Source organism: Miniopterus schreibersii (assembly GCF_964146895.1).
Source record: "Miniopterus schreibersii genome assembly, chromosome: 9".
Lineage (NCBI taxonomy): Eukaryota > Metazoa > Chordata > Mammalia > Chiroptera > Miniopteridae > Miniopterus > Miniopterus schreibersii.
The window spans coordinates 16,792,211-16,816,018 of record NC_138118.1 but is presented as its reverse complement, the minus strand read 5'-3'; the positions used below and the strand labels follow the sequence as shown (position 1 = coordinate 16,816,018).

General features: G+C 44.9%; 1 long non-coding RNA gene and 3 pseudogenes across 4 annotated transcripts in view; 2 read left to right on the top strand and 2 right to left on the bottom strand.

The window, feature by feature from the left end:
* Positions 1–1,109: 1,109 nt before the first annotated feature.
* On the top strand, positions 1,110–5,504 carry LOC308562048 (keratin, type I cytoskeletal 18 pseudogene; annotated as a pseudogene). The gene is made up of 2 exons: positions 1,110–1,184; positions 4,335–5,504. The product of its transcript is annotated as a keratin, type I cytoskeletal 18 pseudogene (transcript).
* Positions 5,505–17,787: 12,283 nt separating this feature from the next.
* Positions 17,788–23,808, bottom strand: part of LOC308561525 — an 82,097-nt gene continuing 76,076 nt past the window's right edge. The window contains exon 3 of the long non-coding RNA XR_013999522.1: positions 17,788–18,009. This is a non-coding gene — a long non-coding RNA (uncharacterized lncRNA). The remainder of the gene's footprint in view (positions 18,010–23,808) is intronic.
* LOC308561821 (V-type proton ATPase subunit G 1 pseudogene) lies at positions 21,386–21,720 on the bottom strand (annotated as a pseudogene). The gene has a single exon. The product of its transcript is annotated as a V-type proton ATPase subunit G 1 pseudogene (transcript).
* On the top strand, positions 22,742–23,309 carry LOC308561988 (large ribosomal subunit protein uL6 pseudogene; annotated as a pseudogene). The gene has a single exon. The product of its transcript is annotated as a large ribosomal subunit protein uL6 pseudogene (transcript).

Genomic DNA, 23,808 nt, shown 5'->3' with positions numbered 1-23,808 from the left:
TGAGTCCGGGTCGGGGCACATAGCCAGGTTTTGGGCTCTATCCCTGGTCAGGGTGCTTTTGGGAAGCAGCTGATCGATGTTTCTCTCTCACATTGATGTTTCTCTCTCCCTCTCCCTCTCTCTTCTTCTCCCTCTAAAATCAATAAAACCATATATGTTTTAAAAGCTAAATAATAAAGTAATGGTTCTCAACTGGGGCAATTCTGTAGCAAAGTCTGGAGGCATTTTTGGTGGTCACAACTGGAGGGGTACTGCTGACATCTAGTGGGTAGATGCCAGGAATGCTGCTGGACATCCTAAAATGCACAGAATAACCACTCACAACAAATAATTATCCAGTTCAAAATGTCAGTGGTGCTGAGGTTGAGAACCCCTGATATAAAGCAATTACATGCGACTGGGTAATGCTAACTCTGAGAGTTATAGAAGTTGAAAGAAGAGACCAACAGCTATCAGCTGGAATAATCAGGGAAGGTTTCACAGAGGAGAAAGTTGGCTGGGTCTTTGAAGGAGTTGGGATTTAAGAAGGGAGGGCCCTGGAGGGGACATTCCAAGGAGGAAATGTAGCATGAGCAAAAGTCCTGAGGTAGAGTGAATGAGGTAGGACATTTTTGGGACTGAACAGTCCACCCTACATAGAGCATTATCTCCACTCCACAGCCTACAAGTTGGGTCAGGCAAGTATCTATGGTATCTCCATGTGACACACGAGGAAACCAAAGCACAGAAAGCTTGAGAGAGGGGCTTCAGGTGGTCCCTGAGATGGGACTAAGAGCCTGTCCTCCTCTTGCCTGAGCCAGGGCCCCACCTTGTCCTGCTATCTGCCACCAGGAACCAAATGAAACCATAGGGGCATCGCCAAAACAAAAGCTTCCTTCTGCCCTGAATCCAGCTGACCTACTCTGTCGCTTGATCTGAAAAGGCACCCCACAGAGACCTAAACACACACACACACTTCTCAAACAAGAAATGGAGAGAGAAGCTGGTAGAAAAAGGAATCACATTCTCAAAAGCACAAACACACAGTTGAGCATCAGTCAACAGACTAGCTGGGGAAGAGAAGTCACTGGTCAATATAAACAGTTTCTGGCGGCCAGGACACCATCACCATGAGCAAAGAAGCCACAGCACAGGAGAGGGGGAAAGAGAAGACTGAGACAGGTGAGACAGTATTGCCAGATCAGGTAAAATGTGGAGAAAATGTCACCTGGGGGAGCAAAAGGGACAACCAGGAGGTCCCCACTCAGACACTCTGAGGAGTGCCAAGGCTGGTGTGCATCTGAGGAGGGAGGGGCCAGTCCCGGGCGTTAGACACAACCTTACCTTCTGGCTGGTGTCTCTCCTCTCCACTCTACATTTAGGGAAGAAGGGACCTGGAGCAGCATCCAAGAGCAGGGTCAGTGAGGGGTGGAAGGGAGAAAGAAGGGCAAGAGAAAGAGAGGCGGGGTTTTAGGCCAAAGATGATGCAGTCCTGGGATTTGGGGAGAGCACCAAGTGAATTACCAGGTGCTGCCCACAGGCTCCCCAGGCACTGGGGAGATGGGGGAGGTCAGGTGAGAAAAAACAGCCACGAAGATGCGAGATTAGAGGTCCTGCAGGAGGTGGAGCCCCAAACCTGGGTCTCGCTCCCACTCTTACCAGCCACCCATGTCCAAGCAATGGGGGCCAGTGGGAGGAAGCAGTGCCTGGGCACCAGCCCCAAGCCTCTTCTCCCTCACGCCTCCTTGTCCCAGCCCCAGCCTCTTGGGCTTTTGCATCTCCAGTGAGGATGAGGCTGGGGTCATGAAGTGTTGGTGCAGGGTGGAGTGGAGCCATAGGTGGGGGTCACCTGTCCAGGAAAGATCTATGCCAAGACTATTGTACCTTCTTGCACCCATGACCACAACATCCTCTGCACTGAGATGCCCTTCCCCTCACCCCCAGGGGCACAGGTGCCATGAGAACTTATCTTTGAGGGTAGTCTGCCCACACTCCATCACTTTTATTTCCAACCATTTCCCAGCCTGGCCTCATATGAAAAATGTAAGCAAAGTGCAAACCTCACTTCCTCTTGCCTGGGACGCCCTGACCTTATCACAGCTGCAGCAAGCCCCGGCCTTCACCCCAAGCCACCCTTGCCTCTTGCCCAGGGCTTGAAAGCAGAGGGATGCAGGGTGCTGGTGTTGCCAATGTAGGCCCAGGCCACCAGGGCAGACCCCCATCCTGGTCACTACATTGCCTGGCCTGGGGAGTGGCTGCTCTGGGTACTTTTCAGTCCCCAGGGTACCATGAGGGTTCTCAAGTTTGAAAAGAGCCCCACCTTCCCTCCCAGCCTGCCTAAGCCCCTGTCTTCTCCTGCCTAAGGTAAGAGTGGGCAAGCAGGACAGAGGGCAGGAAGGAGAGAGGTGAACAGAGGCCTCCACCTTAAGGAGAAAGCCTGGATGTTGGGGGGTAGGGTAGTTACAAGAGGGGTAGTTCCAGGCCCACCTCACTCCCCCAAGCATTGCCACCCACTTGCCCAATCCACCCAAGGTCACTTCTAGGAGCATGCCCTCCCCAGCCTGCTCCCAGGCCTTGAGACCCTGTTGGTTCCCACATGCTGAGCCTCCCTGCTGTCCACTCACTCCCCTGTGGCACACCTGAGGGAACCTGTGAGAGGAATCATCAGTTCTCCTGTTTCCATCTCCTCTCCCCAAGTACTACAACTCAGACCCCAGCTCTGTCCTCAGGGTGGGTGTGAGGGCTGCCCAGGGTTTCCTGCTGGAGACTTGAGCCCTAGGCCGGTCCTCAGGGCCCTACACAGGCCTCCAGCCCCACCTGGTTACCTGCAGGCTGGAGCTGTATCCACAGCACTGCTTTCCTCTCCCTTAGGTGCGTATGCAAGTCGGCCTGGAGGCACTGGGGAGGGCTAAGGCACCAAAGTACCAGAAGGAGCAGCCCTAGAGAGGTGGGCCTGATGACTCTGGACCAGGGAGATCTCGTGGGAAAACTGGCTGAGAAAGGGTATCTTAAAATCACTTTTAAAACTTGAGATATAATTCACATATCACAAAACTTACCATCTTAAAGTGTACAGTTCAATTGATTTTTAGTAATCACAAGGTTATACAGCCATCACCACTAATTCCAAAACATTTTCATCACCCAGAAGAAACCCCACACCCATTAGCAGTCTCTCTCCATTCTTCCCCCCTCCAGCCCCTGGCAACCGCTAATCGACTTTCTGTCTCTATACATTTGCCTATTCTGGGCTTTTCATATAAATGGGATCACACAATATGTGGCCTTGTATGTCTGGCTTTTAATTTACTTTAAAATTTTTATTTACATACTTGCCTGGCAGAGGAGATACCATGATAACAAAGGTGGTTTTCCCAGGGCAAGGCTTATCTTTTGCACTCCAGATGTGATCCCTGGGATTTCCTCAAATGTGAGAAACTCAAATGCATAATTTGTGCTAGTGGGGGACTGCATTCACGCTCTCCCCTGAAAAACATTTTTTACGTACAGTAAAATTCACTTTGATAAGCAGTTTTGAGTTTTGACAATGTGTAGAGTCATGTAACCACCAACAGGATCAAGATATCAAACAGTTCCTGTTACCTCATGCTACCCCTTCGGAGCCAATTGTCCCTCACCTGCCCTAATCTGTTTCCCTATAATTTGCCTTTTCCAAAGTGTCCTTTAAGCAGAATCAAATAATATGTAGACTTTCAAGTCGAACTTCTTTCACTTAGCATGGTGCATCGAAGGTTCATCCTTATTGTTGTCTTTATCAGCAGTTCCTTTTTCGTTGTCAAGTAGTATTCCATCGTGTGGCAGAATCACAGTTGAAAGACATTTGGGGTGTTTCCCATTTGCAGCATTTACAAATAAAGCCTCTATAGACATTCACATACAGGTTTTGGTGTAAATATAAGTTTGCATTTCTCTTGGGTAAATAGTGAGATTGATGGGACATATAGTAAGTGTATGTTTAATTTTATAGGGAATTGCTAATGTTTCCCAAAGTATTCATACCATTTTGCATCCCTAGTTGTAGTTGCTCCACATTTGGTATGGTCTATTTGCTTGTTTGCCATTCTAGTAATTGTTACAAAGAGAATTTCGAAATTTGTTTAAAATCACACACATAGTGAGTGGCAGAGCTGTAATCGATCTGTCTCCAAAATCCTTTTTTTCCCCTGCACATACTGCTCCTTAAACAATTCATTTACTCCAGTGGCCCAAACCTGAAGCTTGGCTTCTCGCCTTCCTCCCCAACAACGTGAATTTCAGTGCCCGCTCCAGCTTCTCCACCAACTATTGGACTCTGGGCTCCATGAAGTTGACCAGCCACCGGGCCTGGCCGGCAGCAGTGTGGCCAAGTCTATGCAGGCTCAGGTTCCCATATCTCTGTGTCCTACTCCACCAGCATCTGGGCGATTGGTGGTTGGGGGGGGCCTGGCTGTGGGGATAGCCAGGGGTCTGGGGGGCATAGGGGGCACCCAGAGATAGAAGAAGACTATGCAATGCCTGAATGACCACCTGGCCTCCTATCTTGGAGAGGGTGAGGAGCCTGGAGGCTGATAATCCGGGACTGGAGAGCAAAATGCAGGAACACCTGCAGAAGAAGGAACTCAAGCCAGAGATCAAGGACATGAGGGTTCAGATCTTTGCAAGTTCTGTGGCAATGCCTGCATTGTTCTGCAGATTGGCAATGCCCATCTTGCTGCTGCTGACCACAGAGTCAAGTATGAGATGGAGTTGGCCACGTGCCAGTCTGTGAAGAGTGACATCAATGGGCTCCAAAAGGTCACCAATGACGTTGATATCACTCAGCTGCAGCTGGAGAGAGAGATTGAGGCTCTCAAGGAGGATCTGCTCTTCATGAAAAAGAATCACAAAGAGGAAGAAAATGGTCAATAAAAGCAGACTCCCACCTCTGGGCTGACTGTGGAGTTGGATGCCCCCAAATCTCAGGACCTCAGCAAGACCATGGCAGACATCCAGGCCCAGTATGACGAGCTGGCTCAGAAAAGGAGAGAAGAACAAGAGAAATACTGGTCCCAGCAGATTGAGGAGAGCACCACACTGGTCATCTCACGCACCATTGAGATAGGAGCTGCTGAGATGACACTCGTGGAGCTGAGACCTAAGGTCTAGTTCTTAGAGATCGACACGGACTCAGTGAGAAATCTGAAGGCCATTTTGGAGAACAGCCTGGGGGAGGTGGAGACGTGCTATGCCACGCAGATGAAACAGCTCAATGGGATCCTGCTGCACCTGGAGTCAGAGCCCACCCAGACTCGGGCAGAGGGACAGCGCCAGGACCAGGAGTATGAGGCCTTACTGAACATCAGGGTCAAGCTGGAGACTGAGATCACCACCTACCGCTGCCCGCTGGAAGAAGGGGAGGACTGCAATCTTGGTGAAGCCCTGGGCAACAGCAACACCATGCAATCTGTCCAAAAGACCACCACCCACAGATTGTGGGTGGCGAACTGGTGTCTGAGGTCAAGGCCACCAATGTTCTGAGGCATTAAGGCAGCAGATGTGGGGCAGCCCTTGGGGGGACAGGAGGCCAATAAAAAGTTCGGAGATCATTGAACATTAAAAAACACACAATTAGTTTACTCTTCCTTGACTTGCGGCACAGTGATGGGTAGCTGGTAAATACTCCACCAGTAAGAATAGTCTAGGCTATGTCACAGTAAGAACAACAAAACCCAACTCCCAGTGACTTCAGACACCAAAGTTTCTTTCTCAGTTACCTGCACATCTATTGTGGGTCAGATGAAGCCCCTGCTCCATGTTCTCTTCACTCCGAACCTCAGGTTGATGGAGCAGCCACTAATTGGGGCATGACCACTTGCTGTGACAGAGGGGATGAGGACTCGGAAGGGCCACAGCTGCAATTAAATGCTCCAGCCTGAAAGTAATACTATCACTTCCACTTACGTCTCACTGGCCATACCCAGTCTGTGGCCACACAGGATCACCAGAGACCATCAGCGAAATCCTAAATGGGCCAGGAGGTAGAGAGGAGGAAAGCTTTGGAGAACGGCTTTAATACCTACCATATGTATTATAGATAATTGTTGATTCTTTGGAAGGTGCAGGGCACACAAAGTGAGAAGGGGTTCATGAAAAGCATTGCATTATTCTAAAGATTAGTCCTGTCCAGGATTTTCAACACCCTCTTTCCAGGAGCCACAGAAAGATTTGTCTGGGTGCAGAGGTCCTGCAACTACATGGACAGAGCCTCCAGCTACTCTTTTTCCTGGATTCAGGAAGAGCCCACACTGTAGTTTCCATTAAGGTCCTGCAACAGACTGAAAATTCAAGCCTCTGCCTCATACTTCCTTCCTTGGATTCATATTGTTATTCCAGCCCTGCCTTAGTTCCCTTTGATTTGTGACTGTGGCCCTTCATTCTGGAAGTAGGTGCCAGGAATCCACTGAGCCTCAGGGTCATAAAGCTCTAGTGCAGCTCCTGTAGGATAGAGCAGGAGCTGTGGGAAAGGGCACCTCCTCTCCACAACCTGCCTGAGGCCTTGGACTAGACTTCAGAGAGTCTCCAAGCCAAAGCTCTTGGGACTAGAACAACTGAGTGGTATAGAGTTACCATGAGCTTGGCAGACAAAAGGCCTGGGTGGAATCTTCCAGATCCCCCTATATCAGCTGTGTGACTGGGGCCAGAACTTCTCTGAGTTGTTTCTCCATCTGAAAAATGAGGGTGGTTATGACCTCTGTTAATGTGCTATGAGAGTAGCAGTTTATAAATGAAGCATCTGGCCCAGCCAGGCGTGGCTCAGCGGTTGAGCATCGACCTAGGATCCGGGCGATCTGGGTTCTGTTCCTTGTCAGGGCACATGCCCAGGTTGCAGGCTGCAGCCGATCAATGACTCTCTCATCATTGATGTTTCTATCTCTCTCTCCCTCTCCTTTCCTCTCTCTGAAATCAATAAAGATATATATAAAAATAAATAAATAAAAAATAAATGAAGCATCTGGCACATAGTAGGTGCTTAATAAATGGTACCTATTACCATGATACTTGGAACTAAATAGAAGCCCTGTCCACTTTCATACAAACTCTGCAGAGAGTTAGTTCTGGGGGCCTGGGACTTGATTTCCTTTGACCTTGGGCCATGTTTAGAGTTAAAAGATGAAGTGGTCTTGTTAATTGGTTAAAACTAGTGCACTGTTATTGTTTTCATTATATGTGCACACTTAATTTGCATGGATGAAATATAAGCCCAGTATGAACATGGATGTAATTCTCAAAAGTCCAAATGGAGCCCTGCCGGCGTGGCTCAGCAGCTGAGCATCAACCTAGGATCCAGGAGATCAGGGTTCGATTCCTGGTCAGGGCACATGCCAGGTTGTGGGCTCCATCCCCAATAGGGACCTTGCAGGAGGCAGCTGATCAATGACTCATCATTGATGTTTCTATCTCTATCTCTCTCTCCCTCTTTGTTCCTCTCTCTGAAATCAATAAAGGTATGTATATATATTTTTAAGTCCAAATGGTGATTAAAAAGAAATCTAGAAAAACTTTTTCCTAAGATCGACTGCCAGACAGCCTTAAGCAAGTAAAAACGAGCTTTTATTTCTTTTACTTCTCGCATTGCTGTTCTGGTTTTAATTCTGAGTTTGTAATTACTTTATGTACTATGGTACAGTGGCTTATAAAAATACATAAAATCTGGAAACATTCACATAAACTTTTTCAAAACAAATTGGCTTGGATGCCTATACTCAAAAGCATATCTGGGACTGAGACAAGGCTGTCCCCTTCTGGGACTTTCCAGTACTACAATGACTCGGTAACCCAGTGGGCCATTTGGCACCCACAGCTGAGAAGGGGACTTAGATGAACCCAGGCCATCTCTTTCCATCTTTATAGCTGTGAGTCTGCAGGTCTCCCCATGGTGTACAGACCAGCTGAGGGCAGTGGCCCTCAGGTGTCCTGGGGTTTTGTTACTCTTTAAGGAAAGAGATCACATCTTTCACTTCCCAACAATGTCTTACATTGGTATGCAATTTAAAGAGCCGTTTCACACACATTATTTCACGTGTCATGATAACCCTGTGAATCAAGACTGGACATAAGTTATCCTCATTTTATATGGAAGAATACAGGATCAGAGACAGCAAGTGATTTGCCAAAGATCAAACAGCCAGTAAATGGGGGGAAAGTTCTAGAATCCAGGCCTTTGGACATCCAGGCTTTCTGCTTGTCTATAATAAAACCATGACTTTTATTTTTAAAATTAGCCTATTTACTATTTCTTAGGTCAGTGATTTTCAGCCCTGGCTACACATTAAAATCCCCTGAGGTACTTAAAAAAGTACCTCCCATGCTGGGGCTCCACCCCAACCAGTTATGCCAGAACCTGTGGGTAGGGTTTCAGGCATTTGGATTTAGGATTTTTATTAACTTTCCCAGGTAATTCTAATGTACAGTGTCCAGTGCCATTGTGTAGGTGCTTTATAAACACCTTATTTGAATTTCATCACCGCCTATCAGCTAGGTACTGTTCTCCGCATGTTGCAGGTGAGGAGACCAAGGCGCAGGAAGAATAGCAAATTTCCCAACTGCTACCACAGTTCTCAAACTGTGTGCCAAGGTGCTCCGAGTTGCTGCAGTGGGGTTCCGCAGGATATTTAAAAAATTTCAGGGAAAGAGCAATACTAGCTCTCTGTGAACTACTAGCTCAAGGCAGTTCACTGTTTTTACAGTAGATGGTGCTACAGACCAGACCCGTCCTTGACTTCATGACTGCAAAACCGGATTTTTCAGTGTGGGGTCAATGTGGAACGGGAAATGAGTGCGGTGGTGTTCAATCTGATTCCAGAGTTAGAAAAGTAATGCAATGCCCACAGTCACAGATATCCCATTAGTAACTGTAGTAACTTAATTGTGGTAACTTTAATTGAATTAAATTTTTTTCTTTCCCCCGGCAGGGCGTGGTTCAGCAGTTAAGCGTCGACCTAGGATCCAGGCGATCAGGGTTCGATTCCCGGTCAGGGCACATGCCCGGGTTGTGGGCTGCAGCTGATCAATGACTCTCTCATCATTGATGTTTCTATCTCTCTCTCTCCCTCTCTTTTCCTCTCTCTGAAATCAATAAAGATATATTTAAAAAAAATTTTTTTTCTTTCGACCTATATGTATTGTTTTTTCAATTGGCTATGTTGTTAGGACATAAATATTTGTTAAGTTGTCTGGACTTGGTTACTTAATAAAGGGAACCTGATGGCATTCAAAAAAAAGGCACCAAGGCACTAAGGGCACCACCCTAATGCCAAGGTCACACAGAAAGGGGCAGAGGTAGGATTTGAATTTGGTCAGTCTGACCCCAGAGTCTGAGCACTTAACTATTTATCTTAACTGGGCTTGATCAGTGATTTCTCTTCTGTGTCCTGTCCTGGATGCCAAATACTAAATATTGAGTTAGGGGTCAACTTGAATTGATAGAGCAGACATAAAGCAAACATTTCTTTTTTAAAAAAAAATATATCTTTATTGATTTCAGAGAGAGGAAAGGAGGGGGAGAGAGAGAGACAGAAACATCAATGAGGAGAGAGTCATTGATCGAGCCCGCAACCCGGGCATGTGCCCTGACTGGGAATCGAACCCTGATCACCTGGCTCTTAGGTCGAAGCTCAACCGCTGAGCCACGCCTGGCTGGGCTAAAGTAAACATTTCTATCAGGACCACAAATTATTACAGTGTCCTCTGGCAAGTTTATATAGCATCCCTGAGTCTCAGTTTCCTCATCTGTAAAACAGGGATATCAAAATCTATACTGCAGAGTTGTTGTGAGGATTACACAACATAAAAACTGTAGAGTATCTGTACTCAGTGTTTGTTCTTTCCCTGTCTTCCCTGCTCACTTCCATGACAGACCTGAAGGCATAGGGATACACCAGTGTCCACGGAGGTGTGAAACACACACACACACACACACACACACACACACAATCTAACCATCTGTCTATGCCAAATCTTCAACCTCAAGCACATTATTTATACCTACCTATAATTTCAGCATCTTGGTTGATTAAATCAACACAAAATAAAATGACAGGACAACGAGGCAAATAAAATAAATTCTTGAACTCACTTTTTCTCCACCTATCCTCCAAGGATAGATACTGCTATTGAGAGATACTCTGCCAGCCCCACGGTATTGTGCAGACACCACAGTCACACCACACCCCCCTTTTCAGGTGATCATTATATCACCCTACCTAATGCTGTTGGACGAAAGGGATGCTCAGGACTTAAAACTGTCCTCCACTTCATCTCAACACACACACACACACACACACACGCACACTTGCCATTAGTTCTTAGCAGCATCAGCCCCAGAACTGATGACCACCTCCCCCAAGTGTTATTTACAGGCAGAAGGCCCTACATAAGCTTAGGTGCCTGAGCTTTCATCTTTAGATATGATTTGGGGGGGCTTGAAGGCTTTTATCAAATAGACCTCTTTCTGAAAGAGGTGACTCTGTGTGTCACCTGGCAGATGGTTGAACTCAAGGTCAGCTTCTGGGGAGGAAGTAGAAGAAGCAACCGTGTCCCTAACACATTCACCTCATAAATATCTAGTGAGCATCTACTCTGTGCTAGACACAAAGGCATGTACATGAACAAAGTGCATCACTGCCCTCAAGGGTTATGGTCTAATGTAGGACACAGGCAATTACAAATCCCATGTGATCTATGCTAACGCAGGAAGGAAGTATAGGTGTTATGGGGGCACAGAATCCAGACTTAGAGGGTCAGCAAAGACTTCCTGGAAGAAGTGACATCTAGACTGAAACTTTAAGGATGATGAAAAAGAATTAGCCAAGTCAAGAGGCAGGGAGCATTCTAGGTGGCGAAAACAAGGCAGCAAAGGAAAAGGCCCAGGCAGGGATGGAAAAGCAGAATGCATGAGAATTAGGTGTGTTTCACAATTGTGCAAAGGGCTTGGGGCACACTTATGACCACTTTTAGAGTCCAAAACCTAGTCTGGTATTTTCATTTACTGAACTCCTACCACATGTAAAGACTTTTTGCCAGGCCAGTGTGACTAAGTGGTTGAACATTGACCTATGATCCAGGCCATCGGGGTTCGATTCCTGGTCAGGGCACATGCCTGGGTTGCAGGCTTGATCCCCAGTAAGGGGTGTGCAGGAGGCAGCTGATCAATGACTCTCATCATTGATGTTTCTATCTCTTTCTCTCTCTCCCTGAAATCAATAGACTTTTTTTTTAAAGACTTTGCTGTTTTGTGTGTGTGTGTGTGTGTGTGTGTGTGTACACCTGCACATTACGAAAGCGTGAGCCTGAAACTAATCTTCCCTGTCTTGCCACATATAGACACTACCTTCTTAAGACTCATGATCCCAGGCTAGAGTCCTACCTGGATGGCAGGTCTGGTTTGACTCTTGGTTGTTATGTGGACATGCTTTGCATTTCAGCAGCCCTGATGAAAAAGTTCCAGCTTAAGTGGGACTTGTAGTAATCCCTCAGCCACCAGGAGCAGTGGGTCAGAAGTGAGGTGACAGCAAGGTGGTGCTGCACCCATTCTGAGTGTGGACGAAAAAGGGATTTTATGGAAGTAATCTCACATTGTGATCTGATCATAAGTTCTTATAATGCAGATGGGCAGGTCATAGTGGGTAACTTTTTATCACCTCAGTCATATAAATTTTTAGTCAAAGGTTTATCTTTGCCTTAATCAAGTCCTGTCCATTGTTTCTGTGCATCTAGGTTAACACACCTTTGAAATGCCACTTGCAAACCCCTCCTTTTAAAGTGTGACCACCGTCAAGAGAGCACTGAACTTGTTAACTGTCCTGTAATCCAATCCCCACCTTGCTTTCTCCCACCTTCATGTAGTTGTCCTTTACTTCCCTCCTTAATTCCAAATGCATAATATAAACTGCAAACTCTCATTTCTTGGAAGCATTTTTCTCCGTCTGTTGAGATTGTGCTTCTGGGGTATTCTCTGTTTGTCTCAAATAAATTTTTTATAAAAATTCCCTACAGTTTTGGATGTTCTTTCTTCGACATGGGTTGGAGAGACCTGGAGATGACTCATTGCTCCCATCAGCAATATGGAATGGTGGCAAATGTGATATTTACTTTATAACTGAGGGTTGGACACCAGAATTCTATCCATGGTTGAGGAGATGATTGGGCTTATTCTATTTAAATCTTTGGAGCTCCCAGGTTGTGCAGGACTAGAGGTTGGGGTGGGTGGTGTTAGAACAGCCAATCTCAATATGCTGGCCTTATAATGTCCATGTGGTGGCTTCTGGGCACGATGGCCCCTAGTCCTGATGCTCGCCCCCCCCCCCCAGCCCCCTCGGAATTCAGAGTTGCCTAAAACATCAACCTCACCATCTTTATTTTTTTTTAAATAAACCCTTACTTTTTTTTTTAATTTATTGACTTGAGAGAGAGGGAGATAGAAACAGCAATTTGTTGTTCCACTTATGCATGCATTCATTGGCTGATGCTTGTATATGCCCTGATGGGGGATCGAACCCACACCTTGGTGTATTGGGAAGGCGCTCTGACCAACTGAGCTATCCGGCCAGGGCTGTCTTTTTTAAAAAATGATCATAGCCCTGGCCGGGTAGCTTAGTTGGTTAGGGCTTCATCCCCCTAAACCAAGGTTGCAGCTCGATCCCGTCATGTCTCTGGCTCTGTCTGTGTCCCTTCTCCCGGCTCTCTCTAAAATCCATTGAAAAATTATTATAAGCAAAATTAGCCAGGATAGAAATACCCCCAAGGGGCCCCTGCTTCTGAGAAGCCCCTGAAGCCTTCGAGCTGGCTGCTGGGCCCCGACCTGCTGCTGGCCGGGCGGGCAAGCCCCGCGCCCTCCGCAGCGTCTGGGAGGCGCCCTGGCGCCCGGCCTCGCCCGGCTCCGCAGCCTCGCGGGACCCGCGCTGGGCTCCGCCATCCTCGGGGGCTTTGGGGCGCCCTGGGTTCCTCCTCGGGCTGCTGCCTCGCCGGGGTTGGGGACCATCGCTTTCTGGAGACCGTCTAAGGCCCCGAAGGCACTCAGGGCTCCCCTCCCGAGACCCGAGCAGGGGGCGGCTTCGGGGCTCCCGGGGCTCGGGTCCGAGGGCCGCGCAGACCTGGTCCCTTCCCGCCCTGCGCCCCCCGCGCGAGCGGGGAGGGGGGTCCCGCGGTCGCCCGGGCGGGACGCGCCCCGCCTCAGCCTCGGGGTTCAGGGGTAAAGGTGAGGACAGACCCCTCCCTTCCCGGCCCGGCGGCTTCCGGCTGAGTCAGCCGGGCGGGGGCAGCGCGGCTCCCGCGGCCCGGGCAGGCTCCCCGCGGGGCAGCCCCGGGCGGGAGAGTCATCTTGGCGGCCCGGTGGCCCGGTGGCCCGGTGGCCCGGTGCACGGACCGATGGCCTGACGGCTGATGGCGCGGGGGCCGCGGGGAGGGGGCGGCGGGCAGGGCCCGAGGGGGCGTCCCGCGCCCTGGCTTCACCCGAGCCGGCGCTGAGAAGCCCCGCACCCGCGGGCCCCAGCCAGTCGGGCGCCTCGCTTAGGTCACCCTGCCCTCCTGGAACGAAATTAGTATTATTCGGGAGCTTGCGTGACAATGATTCCTCCCCCGCTCAGAGCTTCGCGAGCAAAGTAATTCCTGCTGCAAAGAGGGAAGAATTGTCTCCCGATGGCCCTTCCACCTCGGGGAGCGCGGGGAAAGGCACACGGGAGGCTTGAGTAGAAAGGAAGGCGGTGCGAGGGCTCCCTAGGAGAGGGGCTCCCAAGTGGGGTGCGAGTCCCCATTTGGCTGGGCCCTCCCTCCCTCCCTCCCTCTCTCTCTCTCTCTCTCTCTCTCTCTCTCTCTCTCTCTCTCTCTCTCTTTCTTTCTTTCTTTCTTTCTTTCTTTCTTCTTTCTTTCTTCTTTCTTTCTTCTTTCTTTTCATTCATTCATTCATTCATTCATTCATTCATTCATAGCTATGTTCCTGTTTGTCAGAGACCAATTTCCTCATCTGTAAAATGTATAAATTATTATTATTGCACCTGTTTCTTAAGATTAAAGTGAAAATTAAACTAGACCAAAACATGGAGCACCTTTAGCACAGGACCTGGCACATAGTATGAACTCAGTACACGGTTGTAAAATGTGCCTGTCACAGGACAACACTTTATCCCAAAAGCTACAAGAAAATACATCTGGGCAGGTGGGTTTTGTATCAACACCCAAATCATACTGAGTAGACTATCCCTGGCTTCTCACAAATTACTTCTGTTTCCCTTCTGGACAAAACAGTCCCAACTGAAGGCAAGCTAGGAATTGGGATGGAAAGAGTGTTTCCTAAAACTCCTAAAACATAACCTAATCTATCCTTCCATATGTACACATACCCCTCACCCCACACAGACACACTCAAGGTTTTATCTGAGTCTCCAGAGCCACAGGCCAAGAGGCAACAGGGGTGTCTCCTTGTTGGCTTCATGTAATCAACTTTTTGATTTTTTAAAATCACGGAGTATAGATTCATTCCCTCCTCTTTGTCCTTGCTGCCATTGTCCAAAGTAGAATCAGTTTCTGGAGGCACCAAGCATCGCAGCTGAGTCTGAAAAGATGAATGAGTTCACAGGTAAAGAAAGAAAAAACAGGTCATTTCAGGTATTGAGAGGAGCACAAGAAAGGCTCAGAGGCTTCAGAGGACATATTTTGTGGAACAATATGCAGCCCTGTGTAGAGGAACCTAGGTCCCAGCAGAGGCACTATGGCATAGTCGCTTAACACATGAACTAAGCGGTGACACTGCCCAAGTTTGAATTCCAGCTCTATTGCTTCTTAGACGGTTACTTAATTTCTCTGTGCCTCAATTCTTCATCAATGAAGTAAGATCATAAAAGTACCCACCTCCTAGGGCTGTTAGGATTCAATAAATTAATAAATGGAGAGAACATAGAACAGTAATGGTACATAGTAAGTGTTCCATAAATGTTAGATATTTCTATTTACAATTCATATGTAAGCTGTGGAGCAGCCACATTTTTCTTTCACCATTCAACTCCAGGTATACCCTCTACAAGAAGATTTCTTCAATTAATCTGAAATGACTATCCATTGTGTACAACACCAATGCACTTCATTTCTCTATATCGATTTTAACAAGCTCCCCCAACGCTGGCCCAGGGGTTGTTCATATCAACAAAGAGGGAAGTTTACTGCAACAAATCAAGGAGGTGTCTTGTGACACAATGACTCAGTTAATACACTCAACATTTAGTCAGCAAATACAGGGCGTCCCCCAAAAATGTATATTCACTTTGAATTATTATAAAGTTAGTGTTTATTAACATGCAGTTCGTTTTCAAAACTTAAAAGAATCTACAGAAATGAAAATTTTTTTTGTCAATGTCTGTTTTCAAACTGATGACCATGCTGGTCCAGGTGAAATTGGACACAATGGGTCCTGGCTTCCTGTCACTACTTCAGCCAATTAAGCAGAGACAAGGTTGAATCGTATTTGAGCATTTATTCCATTATTACTGGCAATATGGGAGAGCAGTGGGATTTGTCCACATAAAAATCTGCTCTGCCCCTCCCCTTGCTGGCTGGCTGATTATATGGAGATAAAGAAGAAAAGCTGCATGCAAGGGGGAGGTGGGGGGGAGGATGGCTGCAGGGCCTGTGGTCCCCGTGTCTCCTTCCAGGATCTTGAAGTCTGACAACAAGGTAGTTAATTTTCAATGGTGTTAAAACCCAACTCCATCGGTTCCTAGGACCTGAGAATGGTCTGCATTCCTAAGGTAAACTCCCAGAGGGGGTTTAGTCTCCAAGCACAGCAACCAAGTCAAAGCACATCCTATCCTTTGTCTGTTCTCAAAATGCATTTTCTTTCCTGAGCAATGGACCCATCCGGGCCCCAAGGTGTCTCCTCTTTTTATAGCTCTGGTTTTCTTCTTACAGCACATCCTGAGTCTGTAAGAAAAACCTCATACTTATAGTTAGTAAACCTTACTATGGTCCTATTCCTATTAGCTGCCCCCCCCTCCCCTTCACAGTCATGGTCAACAGAGCAGGATCAACATCTCTGCCCCCAACACAAGCACTGCTGAAAACAGGGACCAATGGAATCGCAAACATCAAGAATCATTTTGTTTGGTATTTGTGTGCCCTCAATTCATCGACTGTTGCTGGTTTTGTACAGTAAACTTTATCTTTTATGTATCCCCATAAAAAAAGTCTAATAGCACTTTAGGATAAATTTGTTTTTGTTCAAAGCTTAGTCTGGCTTCACCCATTATTTCAAACCAGCTAAACCTGAAAAGGAGTGAAAATTGAGCTATCAGTTGTTAAAGTGTGCATACATTTTTGGGGGACACCTTATATTTACTGAGCACTTACTATGTGCCAGGCATCATGTTTCACAGGCCTTTCCTTAGAGCCCCACTTTATGAGAGAGTTAGATGACGGGTGAATGATTTAAAGGTCTCAAAAAGAGCAACTTTCATCTTTAATACCTGTCTTCTTGACTACTTGAAAGATTTAGCACTGATTTCACTTCTTCATCAAACTCCTCTTAAGGGTGATGCATTCTGATTGGGTCAAGGTTCTAGGTTACCCAAGTAGATGTGTTCTGGGGTGACCCCCGACAGACGACCACCAGAGTTTGTGTTTGAATTTTGGAGCCTTTATTAGCTGGCCAGCGGCTACAGTTGCAGCGTCTCACCCATGTAAGAGCCGAACTGCAGCCCCGACCCTCAGTTCTTCCCACATTTTAAACTCAGTAACTACAAAGGCAACTACGGTAAAGGGGCTTCTAATAATTTGATAATTTGTTAGGTTGTCAAATTTTGTAACATGAAACAAGGGGGGGACCCTTAGTAACATAAAAGGGATGATTTAAACACAATGTCTTACAATGAGTAATGGGGTTATGCTTGACCGGAGTGTGACTGGTTTGTTTTGTTTTTCTAAAGGCCTTCAGAGGGAGCGGTAATTCTTGGGCTAGCTTGTCAGGCCTTGTCCTGTACAATAGGGATCTTTTTCTACCTTTACTGTTAGTTCCTTAGGTGTTCTTCTGGCCATGGTGGCGAGAACAGATGTGCTATCTAACAGCAGTAGGAATTCCATGATCTGATCAGCTCATCTTCTGGGATCCATAAGGGTTTCAGTGGATCTGTGAACCCTGAAAATTATGTGTTTATCTGTACATTCCTCCTCCTCCCCCCCCCCCGGGGAGTTCTATTTCAGGTACTATAAGAACTAGATAATTCGACAGTCATCCCAATTACAAAATACCTAAAACATAACAAAAAATTTTTTTAAATGCATGGCAGAGCTTAAAGGGGGAAAAAGGGAAATCTACATGGAAAACAAACAAACGTGAAGACTCGTGGCCATGTGAAGACAGAGGCAGAGACTGGAGGTACGCTGCCACAAGTCAAAGAACGCGTGGGGCTCCCAGAAGCTGGATGGGTGAATGATTTAAAGGGCTCAAAAAGAGCAACTTTCATCTTTAATACCTGTCTTCTTGACTACTTGAAAGATTTAGCACTGATTTCACTTCTTCATCAAACTCCTCTTAAGGGTGATGCATTCTGATTGGGTCAAGGTCCTAGGTTACCCAAGTAGATGTGTTCTGGGGTGACCCGCGACAGACGACCACCAGAGTTTGTGTTTGACTTTTGGAGCCTTTATTAGCTGGCCAGCGGCTACAGTTGCAGCGTCTCCCCTACTGTTACCAGGGAACCCCAGTGGGGCTCAGGCTGCCGGTCCCTATATCCAATTCAATGGAAGCAGGGTTGAATCATATAACGTGTTTATTGAGAAGGCCCGCCAACCAAGAAGACAGGGAGCATAGGAGCACCCAAAACCTGTCCTAAGGAGTGGCCTGAGGGACAGGGTTCTATGGGGCAAACTGAGGCTGGGAACGGGATGCAGCTACGTGCAGTCCTGGAAGTCCGAAGATGTCATTCTTTTGATCTTGGTAGCCTGACAGTGTCTCGATAAGGTGATATCTTGACTCGTTGGGCCGGCCCCACCATGCATCTTGGTCATCTTTAAGGAAAAAAGAAACTTAAATCCCTGCTCACATAAGTATATGTTCTATAATTTTATAAGTAATATAATTACATTTCAGGTGTTCAATCTTTGAACATTATAAGTGCCTCTATTACTAAGGCCCTCAGTGAGAGCAGGATCCTGCCAACATCTTTGGACTTGGGCCTCCAGAATTATGAGAGAATAAATTTCTGTTGTTTAAGTTGCTCACTTTGTTACGGCAGCCCTAAGAAAGTAATACAGGTGGGGTGGAGTGGGGTGGAGATAGGGGATGAAAAGGATTCCAACACAAAATGATATAATTTATACATTTGCAGAAATATGTCCAATTAACTCATTTTTGGACACCAGAAATCTGCATTGGATCATGAGGAAGGAGATGGGAACAAGGCAATGGGGAGGGGATTTCCAGGGGTTGAGGATATCTGGGTCCAGGCCAAGGCTGAACTGAGAACAGAGGTCCAGCGGAAGGCACAGGCCTTAGAAGAGAAGCTTTCCCATCAGCATTATCCAAGAAGTGACTTCGGGGACAGGCCATACTTCTGAGTTTCCCAAAGGCAGAGGTTCTCACTCTCCTCACACCAAGGACTTCATTAATTAGGCTGCATCCATGAATCCATGGTTTGATTTTGTCTCCAAAAAAAAATTGTCTATCAAAAGATTCTGATTAACAAGTGAGAACTAACAATTATTTATTCATTTACTTCAACATTTACTGGATGCCAGGTTTGTGCTACTGGGTGGTGATAAAACCTAAAGGAATTGCATGATCTATTCTTAAGCAGTCTAAGCTTAATTTAAATAAATCTAGTCAAAATTAAATCACTTGACATTTCAGTTAGCCTTGCAACCCTACTTGAGAGGGAGTGTACAGCTTACATCAGGCTTTTTTAAATATTAAAAATAGCTCTGGGGACCTTTTTAGTGTGGATAAGGCTGATTTCCTAATTCTGAAGGGTGAGCAGAGAGCAAAATCTTTTGTTTTCTAACCCTGTGAGCCCTACACAAAGATCACAGACCCTACAAAACAAATAAAATAAAAGCAAGATTTAATGCCACTTCCCATAGACTGGTCAGACCCAGAGGCAATAAAAAAGCACAAAAGAGGATACCAAGGATTGACAAGGTTGTGGAGAAACTGGAACCTTCATAAATGCCTGGTGGGAATGTAAATGATGTCCCTGCTTTGGAAAAAACTTTGCTAGCTCCTCAAGGAGTTAAACACGGAGTTACTATATGACCCAGCAATTGTATACTACAAGTGTGAATATTATTGTATGTGAATTGTACCTCAATAATAATAAAAAGAAAGTCTCCAGCCCATCTCTGTGCTCTATCCATGCACTGCTCATCTCCAAAGGCTACCACTTTTAACTGTCTCTGGTGCGTCTTTCCAAAGAAAAGCTACATATCTATAGGTATATAGAAACATAGATATTATTTTTATGCAATTTAACAATTTCAGCCTTAGCCAGTGTGGCTCAGTTGGTTAGAGCATCATCCTATACACTGAAAGGTCACAGGTTCGATTCCCTGTCAGGGCAGACCCAGGTTTTGGGTTTGATCCCCTGTCAGGGTGCGTGCAGGAGCCAATTGATGTTTCTCTCTCACATCAATGTTTCTCTCTCTCTTTCTCCGTCTCTCATCCTCTCTCTCTCAAGTCAATAAAAATATGTATATTTTAAAATAATAAATACATTTTAAAAATTTCACAAAAAAGAATATTATTCTGGACATTTCATATAAATAAATTATGCAATACAGGGTGGGGCAAAAGTAGATTTACAACTGTATGTGAAACAATTTATTCTTATATTATTATTTATTAATTATTATATTCTTTTCCATATGAACAACTATAAACCTACTTTTGCCCCACCTTGTATATGGCCTCTTGGGCCTGGCTTTTTTCACTTAGCATAATGTTTCAAGGCTCATCCATGTTATAACATATATCAGAATTTAATTTCTTTTTTTTAATCCTTACCCGAGGATACTTTTTCCATTGTTTTTCAGAGAGAGTGGGAAGGAGAGAGAGAAAAAGAGAGAAACACCGAGGTGAGAGAGCCACATCGACTGGTTGCCTCCCGCATGAGCCCTGACTGGGGATGGGGATCAAGCCTGCAACCGAGGTACATGCCTTTGGCCAGAATCGAATCCGGGACCCTTCAGTACATGGGAGGGTGCTCCAACCACTGAGCAAAACCGGCTAGAGCAGAATTTAATTTCTTTTTATGTTTAAATAATATTCCATTGTATGGATATACCACATTTTGTTCATCCATGCATCAGCTGATGGACATTTGGGTTGTTTCCTCTGTTTGCTTATTGTGAATAGTGCTGATATAAATATTTGTGTACAGGTTCTTATACAAACATGTTTTCAATTCTCTTGGGCATATAAGAGTGGGATTGTTAGGATATATGGTAACTCTATGTTTAATATTTCAAGAAGAGCCAAACTGTTTTGCAAAGTGGCTCCATCATTTTATAATCCCATTAGCAGTGTATAGGGTTCTAATTTTTCCACAATCTTGTCAAAACTTTTTGTTTTTCTTTCATATTTTAGCCACCCTAGTGATTGTGAAGTGGTATCTCATCATGGTTTAGATTTGTATTCCTAATGACTAACAATGTTGAGCATCTTTTCATACATATGTTGGCTATTTGTATGTCTTTTTTTTTGCATGACAAAGGATCTTTACTTTTAAATGATTACCAATATACCAAGTAATAACATGTAACATGTTCTTAAATTCTATCATCTAGTAATTTCAATTAAGAGATACTAACAGCAGCCCAAACAATTATACTAATATTAGTTGTTCTAACCCTTAGCCAGAAAGGACTAGTTTAAGACTGGCTGCTGCTGTACACAGGTTAAACAACTATTTACCACTTTTTCATAGATAAAGCCCCTGACCTTCAAGAAAGCTTCAGGGAAAACTAATGGGGGAAGGGGGGAGCTTTAGGGGGTAAAAAATTTTTAAAAAACCAACTGAGTCTTATTACATCTAAAAAGAAAAAGTGTGATATATATGTATATATATACACACACATACATATATGTATATATATGTTGGTTGAGCTAAAAGGCATAGAAAAACAGCTGATATATACCCATTAAATTTCTAAGAAATATAAGGTAAAAAGATGAAATCTTTGGATAAGCTTTAAGTTTGTACAAAGAAACTAGATTTGCTGTTCTCCACAAAGTATACAAAGACCTACTATAAAATATACAGGAATAATCTAATGCCTTTTCACAAGATTATAACTCAAGCTTTGTAAAGTCTTCATATTCCATGGAGGCATCTAAAATGAGAATCCATGGAACAGGCACTTCTTTCTTCCTCCTCTATCCATTTATGCATCAGTTTTCATGGATTTCTGGCCGGATGTCACAGACAAAGGCCAAGATGCTATCCAGGACTTCATCCCTGTTCTGCCCAAGGTAGGTCTGGAGGATGGTCATCCTCTCCTAGGTGTCCACCACTTCAGGGTTGCAGCTGCCATGGGACCCCAGCACGGCAGGTTCCTCGGCCTTGAACTCCTCCGCCTGCAGGTGGTACTGTGCGATTCAGTCTGAGCCTCTTCTTTGGTCTGCTTCAACCTCAGGTTCTTTCACTTGCAGGCCTGGGACACCTTCTAGGTGGCCTGCTTCTCGGCCTATAGCAACTGCTGGATGCCCTATGACTGACTGGCCATGGGGGCAGTTTGTATATCTTTTTCTAAGAAATGTCTATTCAACTCCTTTGTCCACTTTTAAATTGGGTTATTTGTCTTTTTATTGCTGAGTTGTAAGGGTTCTCTATATATTCTGGATTCAAATCCTTTATCAGCTACATGGTTTGCAAATATTATCTCCCATTTCATGAGTGATCTTACTTTTATTTTTTTAAATTTATCTTTATTGTTGAAAGTATTACAGATGTCCCCTTTTCTCCCCCATTGATCCCCTCCACCCGACATCCACCCCCCCCACACACATACTCCCAGGCCTTTTCTACACTATTGTCTGTGTCCATAGGTCATGCATATATGCATTTAAGTTTTTTGATTAATTCCCCTCCCCAGCCCCCACCTTCCCTCTGAAATTCGTTCAACTGCTTGGTTTTATGTCTCTGTATCTATTTTGTTCATCAGTTTATTTTGTTCATTAGATTCCGCATGAGGGAGATTATGTGATACTTGTCTTTCTCTTACTGGCTTATTTCTAGCTTGCTATTTTTTTGCTCGTAGGCACTTAATATTATTTCTTTGACATCTAGCTTACATTAATGATAGAAGGTGGGGATTTACATTATTCATTGCTTCTGGACAATTCTCAGCTACTATCTCTTAGAATATTGTCTCTCTTTATTCTATTTTTTCTTTACAGAACATCAATTTGATGAATATTAGCCCTACTCATTCTGGTAATTACGTCTCTTATTATTTTCTTCATTTTTGTCATCTTCTGTCCCTCTCTGTTGCATTCTGTGTAATTTTTCAGATTTTTTTTTAGTTCACTTATTCTGCCTTCCATTCTATCTAAATTTGCCCATTTAGTTTTTAATTTTGATTATTATGGCTTTCACTTTTAGATGTTCAACTTTATTTGTTTTTAAAAACTCCTTCATTTTTCTGATAGCATATGGTCCTTTTCTCATGTTTTCAATTTCTTCTCATTTTTCTTTAAATATTTTTTAAAATCTTATTTTTGCTTTTTGCCACATTTACTGGAAGGATGAAGACCATTCTCGGCAATCAGACTGTTGACATTTTAGAAAATGTTGACCTCACTCTGAAGGGATACAGTTTTCGTGAAGGGCCCCAGAGGCACCCCCGGAGGGAGTACAGCCACATCAGTGTAGAACTCAGTCTCCTTGGAAAGAAAATGAAGAGGCTCCAGGCTGACAAATGGTGGGGAAATAGAAAGGAACTGGCCACTATTCACACCATCTGCAGTTATGTACAGAACACAATCAAGGGTGTTACACTGAGCTTCCGTTACAAGGGGAGGTCTGAGTACACTCCTTTCCCCATCAACATCATTATTCAGAAGAATGGTTTTCTTGTTGAAATCAGGAATTTCTTGGGCAAAAAATACATGAGGTCAAGGAGTTGCTTGTTCAGTATCTCAAGCCTAGAAAGATTAGTCGAATCTTGAAGGAAACAGCATTGAACTTGTATCAAATTCAGCTGCTCTGACTCAGCAAGCCACACAGTTAGAAACAAGGCTATCAGAAAAACATTGGATGACATCTATGTTTCTGAAAAAGGAACCACTCAGCAGGCTGATGACTAAGATCTAAGTTATCCAGCTACAGAAACAGCAAGATGCCAGATGGTTCCTCAGACTTACGTGTGATATTTTAAAGATGCAATACAAGCCTTGTATTCAAAAAATTAAAGTAAATAAATAAATAATTCATATTTTTTACTCTGTACCTAATAATTCTATTATTGGAAGATGGAAAGGGTCTTATGCAGCTGTTTATTGAGTATGCTGATATTTGCTCATGGAGGCTTTTCTCTTTGCTTTTTGGGGGTGGGCTTTGGTTTGTTTGTTTTTAGTGTTCAGTTTGTTGCTTGTTTTTTGGGGTTTAAAAAAATATATATGTTCTGCAAAGCTTCTTCAAAGAATCACCAATCCATTGCTTGACTTGTGGCAGCAGGGGTCAATGGGGAGAAAAGAGGACGTCTGTAATATTTTGAATAAAAATAAATTATAAAAAAGATTATGTGCTCTCCTGACAGTGGTGATGCTTATTTCAAAGGTGTGTTAAGGAAAAAATTGGACAAGTGTGAAAA